Source organism: Haliaeetus leucocephalus, unplaced genomic scaffold (genome assembly GCF_000737465.1).
Source record: "Haliaeetus leucocephalus isolate CR32 unplaced genomic scaffold, Haliaeetus_leucocephalus-4.0 Scaffold187, whole genome shotgun sequence".
Taxonomy (NCBI): Eukaryota; Metazoa; Chordata; class Aves; order Accipitriformes; family Accipitridae; genus Haliaeetus; species Haliaeetus leucocephalus.
The window spans coordinates 477,224-487,918 of NW_010972623.1; positions in this window are offsets into that span (position 1 = coordinate 477,224).

Here is a 10,695-nt window from a genome sequence, read left to right on the forward strand (position 1 = left end):
AGCTATTCAGTAAGGCATTTCTATTGCACTTCAGTATACACTTAGCTTTAGCTATTTTCCCCATTGAAGCTATAGCATTTATGCAGTGCTTTTTCAACTGTGAGCTGGAAACAAAAAGGGAAGTAAACCAAAAAGTATTTACTCTCTCTGATGAGTGACAGACTTTGTGTCATAGAGCTATTTCTAAAATTTTTTGAAGGCATTCCCTCCTTTTGTACAGTGTGTTTACCACATGGCATCAAAGGCACCTGGGATTATCACAGCGATACTGTAATATATATATAAATCAGCTGCCCCTTTGGTTTTTTTCTTCTCCATACTGTCATGCAAAATAGAAATGCTACATTCTTGGTGATTAAACCATGTATTAGAACAACTAAATACAGCAAGATTCTGGTAGGAGAGAGAAGGATGCCAGATTCTTGTTCCACAGTATACATATTTTGTCCTCCAGCTCCATCTGGTTTCTCAGTCTGTCCTGTTTTGTTCAGGGAATAGGAAATTCTAGCTACTATTTGAAAGCAGAATCACTAAGGCAGTGTTTGTTTCAATACAAATTGGATTCAGAAAATAATGGTGTAGGACAAGAGGAAAGTTACATGGATACCAGAGGAGATCCAGAAAATGTTTCAATTTTTATCTTCTAAGGAACTGAATGGCGCATATGTTACTGAAGACAGCAGCTATTTCTTAGGGGCACAATGGAGCATAATCTAAAATGTTCAGCTCATGTAATTTGTCCTACTATATGTATCAACTGTTTCCTGATATGAATGTGTACACAGCTTTTGTTTTTTGAACCACACTGTCCTACATGTCCAGTTGAAGGATCAAAAATTCCACAGTTAGCCTGGATGAATATTCCTGGATCTATACTGCAGATGATCTCTAAATGACTCATGTTTTTGTTTCTCCATCCTAAGATGCTGTTAAGACATTTGATTTTCAGAGCTAATACTATGTCTTGCATGTGTGTGCATGGTCATTGTTCACTTTAAATAGAAGTGAACCAAAGAAAGCATAGATGCCTCTAGAAAGTATGCAATGAAAAGTATTGTACACAGACAATCAGCTTGACATTCACTGTGCATCAGTACCACAGTTAAAGCATTTGTAGTTTGTCACGTTAGAAGAGTCATTAGGCCACAAGTCAGGACTGGGTACAACTTTCCTTTCTAGTGAGGCACAGTAGAGCAGACAGACACAAACATGGAGCTAAAAATTTATTTCGCCTCAGAATTTTTTTTTTTTTTTTCCTGATAGAAAGGGGACAAAACACTCCTTTGCAGATGTCACAGTCAGCTCTGCACAATGTATCACTGAAATGGTGACAATACAAAACAACTATTACCCTAAAAAACAAGAGCTAATGACTGATAACTTCATGCCCACCTAGAAACTCACAGGGAGGAACAACTGCTGCAAGAGGTATTCAGTCAGACCCAGGTAAAAGAAAACACAAGAACAGCAGGAGCCAATATCCTCTCTACTTATACTGAGCGTAGCTCATCTGCCTCTCCTTTACCAATGTATCACGCACACTGTTTGACACCTGCTTAATGACTTCCGTGATGACTCACAAAACAAACCCTCACAACAGAATGAATCTGTGCCGTAAAACAAATGTGGTTCCTCCTGCAAGCTCAGTAGCTGAGGTGGAGTTTATTTATTCCTCCAAGCCTGAGAAAATGTAGAAATTTCATAAGAAAATACTCCATAGGCAATCCACTACCACAGAATAGTTGTTCTAAAGAAGGACCAAATGCAGTCAGCTCTTCTAATTCTTCCATAGGTTAGCCTCCGCCATTGAAAAAGGTAGATCCACTCATTAGAGGGGTGGAAGAAGTCCCTTCTTCCTGTACCCAGCCACCAGTGTTAAGCAGCAGAACGTGTCCTTTGGAGATGTTGTGGAATTGGTGGCTCTGATCAGAGAAAAGCTTCACAGTAGGATGACATTTGTTCTAGGAAAGCCTCTGAGGTTGAGCTGTTTGGCAAATGCAATAGAATAAAATCTGAAAAGGAGGGCAGGTCTCTCGATCATAACTGAAGCTCTTTGAGACTTTTACTTTATCATCACTTTTATTGCAATTGAGTTCTCTTGTTGTTTTAAGAAATATTTTGACTAAGCAGTTTCTCATTGAAAACTGCAAATTCTTTGAAACAAACTTCTTGTGGCAATGCATATATATTGCCCTAAATCTGTCAGAAATGAATTTTGATACCTCAAATACAATGTTTGATCTATACAAGAGTCTGCCCTTGGTCATTAACTAAGACATAACCAACTGTTCAAAGAGTGAGGCATTCATCTGAAAAACAAGTTAACAGCATCTGCAATATCTTAGTAATTAGCTGACCAACTCAAAAAGCAAGTGGTTTTTGTTTTTTTAAATGAAATAATTAGAGTCAATTCCTTTTTTTTCATACTGCAGAACAGCTAGCTACTGAAAACTGTTTTTGTGGGATGGTCACCGTTTACCACTGATAAGGAGGTTTTATTGTGTAAAGTCCAATGTCTAATGTAAGTCACCTGGGAGTCAGAGAACCTGTGTTTTCTCTATGAACTCACAAATCTTCCTGCCTTTCACCATTTTCATTCATTCATTGCTCCTATTTTGCACACACAGACTTGCCATACCCTCAACCTGTCTCAAATGCACAGTGCATCAGGAAGCAGTGAGGGGGGGCAGCTGTTCCACAAGGGAGGTGAGCTTGTAGCCAGGAGCCTTGTTACAGCTCCTGTGAGCAGGGACCTCACCAACAAGGAGCTGAGATGCAGATCGGCAAGTCTCGGTCAGGATCAGGACCAGAGACAGTGATCAGGGTCAGACAGACAAGAAATGAAGCAGTCTGATGGCAAGCCAGGCAGCCCAGCCAGCGGGTCTGGATCAAGGTGAAGACCAGATGCTGACACATCTGCTTACACAGCTGTGAACCTCAGCATAAGAGCTGCTCCCTAGGGACAGGAGGGACAGGCCCTCACCTCCAGCCTCCTCTACAACAGTTCTTACTAGTGAAGGAGCTGACCTTGGGCTCAGACAGCTAAGCATAACTCAGCCAACTAAACTACTGGAAGGTGGATATGGTCTGGGCCCTACATAACAAAGATCTGAAGCAAGAAGGGAGATGCTTCCTCATCTACTTCTAAAACTTGCAAGAGGCTTTCTGGTAATGAGCTATCACAAGCATCCACCTTGGATAGACTTGGTGGATAGACTCCACCTCTCTAAAATATACAGCTTTCCCACAGCACTGTTAAAAAACCACATCTTCCATATTTAGATGTTTTCCATTGTCCAGCCTGAAGACTGTCTCACCAAATCTTTTGAATTTCAAAGTGACAGCTTTTCACTCTTCCCCAATCCCTCCTACCAGACATAGCTACAAGAGCATCTGTACCAAACACTGCATCCTGCGCTGGGGTTTTTCCAGAGTGCCATGGAAACCGATAAAGCTGCATTGTTAGTACTCAGGGTCTGTCGGAGGCTCTGTGGTCAATGCCAGCTAGCTGCCTTTGTCAGGTTTCTGGAATCTAGTCAGCGAGTTAACAGGGACACTGACAGAAGAGGTAAAGAAAACCTCTTCAGTCAGTCATCAGCACTCATCTCGCCTTCCCCCATGTCCTTATTTCACTGCCGGAGTCCCTTCACCCCAATATCTCAGTTCTGTGTCATTTATCACATGCTCATTAGTCCAGCAGCAGAAGTTAAACACTTCTGCTTGTCTGCCACAACTGTGATGATGTCACAGCAAAAGAGCTATTTCTGTGTCACCTGCTCAACAGTGATGTATCTCCAAGTGAAGCAACAACATGTTTGGCACGTCAGCCTATTGCCTACAGGCAAACTGTCTCTGCTTTTATTTTGGAAGTATTCTCCTACCTGGGAATTTAAAACAGCTGTTGACTGAACCATTAATAGCAGGAAAAACTGGTGCAGGTGACTAGAGTCTGGAGTTGAATAGTGTCAGGAAGAAGCAAAGAGCAACCAGAACATTCTGGAGTACTGTTAAATTAATGGTTATGGGAAAGGCACAGTAACAAAATTCCCACAGACAAATCCTGGCTTTCTACACATTATAAAACAATTTACTTGGTGGATATTATTCCAGTAGTTAGGGGAATACTTTGCCAAATGAACAGATGTAGCCAGAACAAACCAAACCAAACCAAACCAAACCTAAAAAAACATTGACTGATTGTGTTCCTGTAAAATACTTCTGAGTTTGAATGAACAATCAGAAGCAACTGTATCTCTGCAAGTTCTGCAGGTGAGCCATAGCCTCCAGATAATCAGAGACCTGGTAATCAAAGATAAAGTGCTGACAAGAAAAAATGCTTGAAGGAGTTAATAGGACTTGCTCTTCTCAAGAATACTGTCAGCCAATGTTTTTTCTTTGGTGTTTATATCATGGTGAGTATTGCAGATGTGCAAGGATTTTTTTTTTTCCCACACGAGCTTTTTGTGGCCTTAGACCCCACAGATGTTAGTATGAGGCTGTGTCCGTCAGCACAAGCCTGGTTCAAGGGACAAAGGCAGCCTGATAATCTGATACAGCTGAGCAGATGCAACCTACATCTACTGGAGCACATACATTGTTCACAGTACCGTCCAGCTGTCCAGGACCAGTAAGGATGAAAACCCTCCAACTATACCAGCCAGGTCACATAAGCTCTACCACTTACAAAGATGAAATTATTTTCTTAAATAAGCAATGTCCTTTTTTTCTAAAAGAAAGTGAAGATTAACAGGAGCTGATGGATGCACAGAACTTCTGAAAGTCTCCTTTCCTGCGAGCCATAAAAATTAACAAAACACTAGATTTTCAAACATTCTTATGATCATCTACAGGTTTTCACCAAGAAAAGCACCTGTTATGAGTTTAAAGTTAAGCATGTCTACATGTGTAGAAAACATGCAAACTGAGATCCTCAATTTCAAATAAATCTTGATGCCTGTTTATATATATATGTACTTATTTTTGTAATTGGAGTGGTGGGCATTGTATAGAAACAAATTGCTTTTCAGATTTTTAATACCCTCATTTTAAAGGTGAACATGAGTGACTCAAAAAACAACCAAGCAGTGAGGCTGGGACCTTTAAAATCCACTCCAGAAGGAAAATGTTCAGTGAAATTCACTGTGAAGCCCCTCCTATCTTCTCCTGCTAGCTGTCACTGCCAGCTACATTGGCTGTATGTATACTGCCAACTGCAGTATGGAGCTGAATTATGCTCAGCCCTGTGACAGTCCCATCTCTCTCTCCACCTTGCTGGTTTAACTCAGCCTCAAAGTTTCAAAAAAGTACTTTCAAGGACCCACGCAAAGGATATCCATCAATATTTTGAGCTCCATCAGTGTCTATTCACCTACACTGAGTATATGAATGAGGGTTTGTGTCCATGATAAAGCATTATTTGGTCTTAAGCCTGCACCTGAGTTGAATGCCAATTCTGAGCCCACTGTAGATGTTCTCCACAATCAATAGTCCAGACCTGTGCCAATCTAGCAACCTCCAGTTGGCCATTACTATAAATAAGTTATAAAATCCATCGCAGCCTAGAGTCAGCCTCTGGAGAGTGATGTCTCTACTCCCTCTATCTCATACAAAATACTATACAGAAAGCCAGAGCAACACAACACATTGAATACTGCCATGTTGCCTTTCTTGTCTGACTCTAAGAAAAAGCTGAGTCCTCCTTGATGAATGCCTCCTTGCATAACATTAAGGAGTGTAGAATGGAACAGTACCTCCCTCCACAGCCCCTCTTCCCATCCTCCCTAAGAAAACAAACAGCAGGTTCCTTTAGCATAGTTTTTTTTAGGCAATGACTTTTCTCCAAGAGATTTACTGCAGCAGCCTTACAAGAGATTTGTAGCAGGCAGTCCTCCATCTGCAGTCTTACATCCTCAGTGTGAGAGCCATAATTCTCCTGGAGTGAAATGACAGGAGATCATAATGGCTAATCATGTATTATGATGATATTGTCTCTACAGGAAGGATTGCACTTGGCTTTGTGTGTCTCCTTTGGGCAACACAAAACTTTCTTACAAAGCTGAAACAGATTACATTTTTCTGGTTGCTACCGTGACATCACTTGGACATCCCACCCCCACATATGCAATGGCACTGTCCCAGCTATTTTAAAGAATATTTTCTGAAGAGTGGATTTCTTGGAGTTTTGGATACTGGATATGGAACATTTCAGCTGCAAATTGCTAGCATGATTCTGGCTTAGGCTAATAATGATGTAAATGTGTGACAGGTGTTTCACTTGCATGAAATGATCTATTCATACAGTTCTTCACGCACAGGTGTCCAACATCAGAATGAAGTCCAACAGGCATTAAATAGTGCAAAGCAACATGTTTTAATATTGAAAAGATATCTATTTCACTTTCACTATGGCATGAATGGACTACTGTAGGCACAAAGCATATGCTTAGAATGCCATTTTGCCAACACACGAAAATATTATTCTTCTAATGAATTTTGAACATTTTTGATAGCCACCAATGGACAGGACCTCCACTGTACACTTCTGTCCCCTCACCAAGAAGTTACATCTCTAAGAGCACAATGGACCAAAATTTTGATTCAGAACTAGGGAAGGAAGATTTCACTCTCCTGATTCATTCAAAAAGCTTTCTGCTGCTGTTTCCTTGGAGTATCCAGTTCTTAAATTGAAACAGACCTAACGGGACCAATTTATGGGGCTGCAGCACAAAGCAGAATCACAGCAGGTTTTCTGACTTTCCCAGTAAGTTCACTGAATTGACCTGTTCCTCTGTGTTCAGACAGGCAGTAAGAAGAAAATCTTACGCTGTAACTTGTGAGAGGTCAGACTTACTGAGCAATATGCAACTTTACTTAGTCAGAGATGAAAAAGTCTGCAAGAATCCTGCCATTCTAACTGCAAAGCAGGATCACTCAGAAGCTTTTGCCATGACTGACTAAAATTCATAACTGACTAGATCTTCAGTGTACAAGCTGGAGTTTGTAAGACAGAGCTTCAGTTCTCTGTTTTGTGACAGGTGTCCTGTGTGACTTGACACAAGCATCCACACTGTAGCTCCCCAGTAGTAAAAAAGTGCAATGGCATGGTTGAACTTTTCAGGAAGACGATCAGTTTCAGGTGGGTTCTGAGATATATGAGATAATGGGGCCACAGGACTCTGAGCGGGTTAGTGAGTGGGCTTTATCCCCACATTGCTCATACGGATGGGCTGACATCCTATTTGCCATGTATTTGCTGGAATGCCTTCTCATGTTTTACTTTTGTTAGTATTCTGCTGAAATCAGCAGAATCACTCTTAATCCTGCACTGATGCACGTGTATGAAAGATAACACTTAGTTTGTTCCCTGGGCACATTATGGAGGGAATATGTGTGATTCTGTATTTAAATAGATTAAAAACAAAAAAACCAAAACAGGAATAATGAGGCTAAGCACACAGGATAGGATTTTGAAAAATCCAGAGTGGTTACCAAGCATTCGTAGGTACAGATTTACTGGTAGGTGGAAGAAGTCAGCAGAATGATAATAAGCTGAGTTTCTCTATTAGGAGATGGAGGCGAACACATGGACTGTTAACAACGCCTTGCTGGTGCAATCCTCAGTATTTAGTCTGCATGATGCAACTCTTCCCTTTCATTAGCAGCAAGGCCAGGTTTGGACCACCTCCTGATGGAGAAGTTAGCCCAGTTCTGAGCCTGTTTGAAAACTCCATCCCAAAACTCATACTTAAGAACATATCCAACTGGTCTGAATTTTATCTACTGCTATTTTAAAGGTATTTCCCTTATTAATATGGAACAAAAGCTATATTTGTACCTTGGAAAATCCTTAGGTGTTTAAATATGGGTGCCTAAGGTCAGGGTCCTACACCTGGTGAGAAAAGATAAATGTTATCACACAATTCACGCTTTCTGGATTGTTTCCTTGCCTTTTTTTTTGTCCTCCCCACACTTCCAAGAGTGGAAGCAGTCTGGATACAACCTACAATTTACTCAAGTACTAAAGGCATTTTTGTCTTTTTAGGGCCTTCTCTCTGTTGCTGTCTCCCTTTCCCAGTATCAGATGGTACTTCAAAAACTAACCTGTCATTTTGAGTCTAGCAATGAAATGAAAATATAGATACAGCTCATCCTTCTTGGCTGAGGGGAGGAGGGCAGACTCAAATCTGTTATTAAAAAAAAAAAGCTAGATTCTTATTAACACTAAATCTGGGCAGTCAGGTTTGCACTTTAGCAGCTTGTGATGTAACCATGCCTTAGAGCAGATTACAATCAGCTTCAGAAAGGAATCCATAAAGCACAATTAAAAAATGCATTTAGGCATATGCTTAAAGTTCAACTTCTGTATTACTGAATTAAGATTCAGTAATTCCCATTTCAAACTCTTACAGTTTCTTCACAAAATACGATCTGAAAAAATATAAAAGCAAGTACAATCATGAATAAGCAAGAACCTTTTAACTTTTCCTCTTCTTTGTGTGACTGGCCAAACAAAGCACAGTTAAATTAATGAAAGCCAGACATCTATCGCTGCTGCTATTACCGCATCCCTGTGAAAAACGCAACTAATTTCCTTGGGCCAGAAGCAGAGATAAAAGCAATTACTCTGGTGATTATTTCTAATGCTCAAATTTGTCCAAATACTTTCTACAGTTGTCACATACTTCAACTAAACCCCAGTTGCCTACGCTACAGCTGGTATGTCTTTACAAGCTTCTCCATAAGGGTTCCCCCAGTCAACGAAGGACTGGCATTTTTTAATCACTATAAAGCTACCATTCCCCCTACGCAAATGCACAAAGCTTTTGATTATTGGCTTGAATGTCTTTTTTTTTTTTTTTAATAATAGTCCACAAATCTGGGGGGCAGAGACTGTGTTTTAATCTGTCACTATCTTCTGATAATCGTACTGAACATGTTTAGTCTACATGCAAAAAGTAGGAGGCAGTATTTAATTACCATGACAACACTTTGAGGTCCTAAATGAAACTACTGAAATGAAAGTCCTAAATGAAAGGAGTATTTAAAAAAATTTAATTCGGTCTATTTAACAGACTGACTAATCACATCTATGGCACAGACATCATGCTGTTGTTACCCAAGCAAACAAGACAGAAAAACATTGGGACAAAAGTCAGTTTTATAAATGGCAAAACTGAGGAACAGAGAAACTGAAGTGACATGTCCGAAGTTACACAAGAATTGACTACGGATTTCTTGTTATCTATTCCTGTGTCAATCACAAAAGAAACATGTCTCCTAAAGAGTGTTCCTGCAGAACAGTTCTTTGATGGTCACTCCTTTGAATACAACAGAAATATTTGGATAGAACGAGGTGGAACAAGGAGAAGTAACAGCAATGCATATGTAAGTGGTAAAAAGGTATTTTAACCACGTTAGAAAATATGAAAATTGTGAGAAGTGATGTTACTTGCCATTAAACTGAGAAGAGCTAAAAAAAAAAGTGTGATTCACAATTCACCCCCACACCAGTTTTTGTTCTATTTTGGAAGCCGAATGAGACTCCTTCTCTAGTCACAAGGCCCCTTTTGCCTCATCCTGCCTGTCAATTGTGATGTTATTTTGAATCATGGATATTCTATCATAGTGACAGAATTAAACCCACTACAGAGTTAAGATTCAACACAAAAATTTATTTTAACTTAGAGTATCACTTAACAGGTCTAGGCCACATTCAAACACAACTGCTGGGCCAGTAAACTCACCTTAAGAGGGACTGCCAGTTTCCAGAGAGAACTCTCTTTCATTCTGAGAAAAGCTGTCACCCCCTTTGTTGCCATTAACAACTACAAGATGCAGCCATGTAGTGACTTCAGTGGTTCGGAAACTCTGAGGCATTTGTTGCTACCTGCATGGCTTAGGAACGTGGCTCAGCCTACAGTTCCAAGCCTGAACTTGTATCGCTCAACTACGCAGCAAGCACCATCCTGATGTAGTTCATGAAACCACTTTTTTGCAGTTACTGAGGCATACACCTCAAAACAATGACATCTGCATTTTTGTCTGTGGGAAGGCTACAAAGCTTGCCAAAACCAGCTGCAAAAATATGGCAATCAGCTGTGAATCCTGGGGACAGATTCACATCTTTTGCAATCACTCAAGGCTACCATTTCAGTTGACTGGGTACTCTGCACATTGCACCAATGATAAGACCTAGTCTGAAGAATGGGATAAACCACACTAAAGGCAGTATAAGACACAGGCCTGCTGAGCTGTGCATTTCTCAAGCATCTCCCACCTGTAAGCAGAGGCACCTCAAGTCCCCTCTTGCACCTGCAAGTACGCACACCCTGTAGGGCCACACAAGCAGCTCTCTCCTCCTCTTCGGAGAGTATCAGCCACTTGGAAACAACCCTGACCAGAGCACGGCTTCCCCACACAGCTATCCCCCACGCTGTCCCCGCGCTGGGAAGCGCCCCCTCCTCCGGCGGGTCGAGAGGACAAAGAGGGAGGATCATCTGACCGTGTCCGGCTCCGGAAAGGCGGCAGCCAGGGTCCCAGAGCAGGACAGGGCCGGGCCGGGCCTGCCGCCAGCCGCCTGACCCCAGCCCAGCCGTCGCCTTGGACACGGGGCAAAAACGATCGCGCCGCCGGAAGCGAGCCGCGGCGCACGGGGCGGGGCGGGGTGGAAGCGGGGGCGGTGCCACCCGGCCGGGC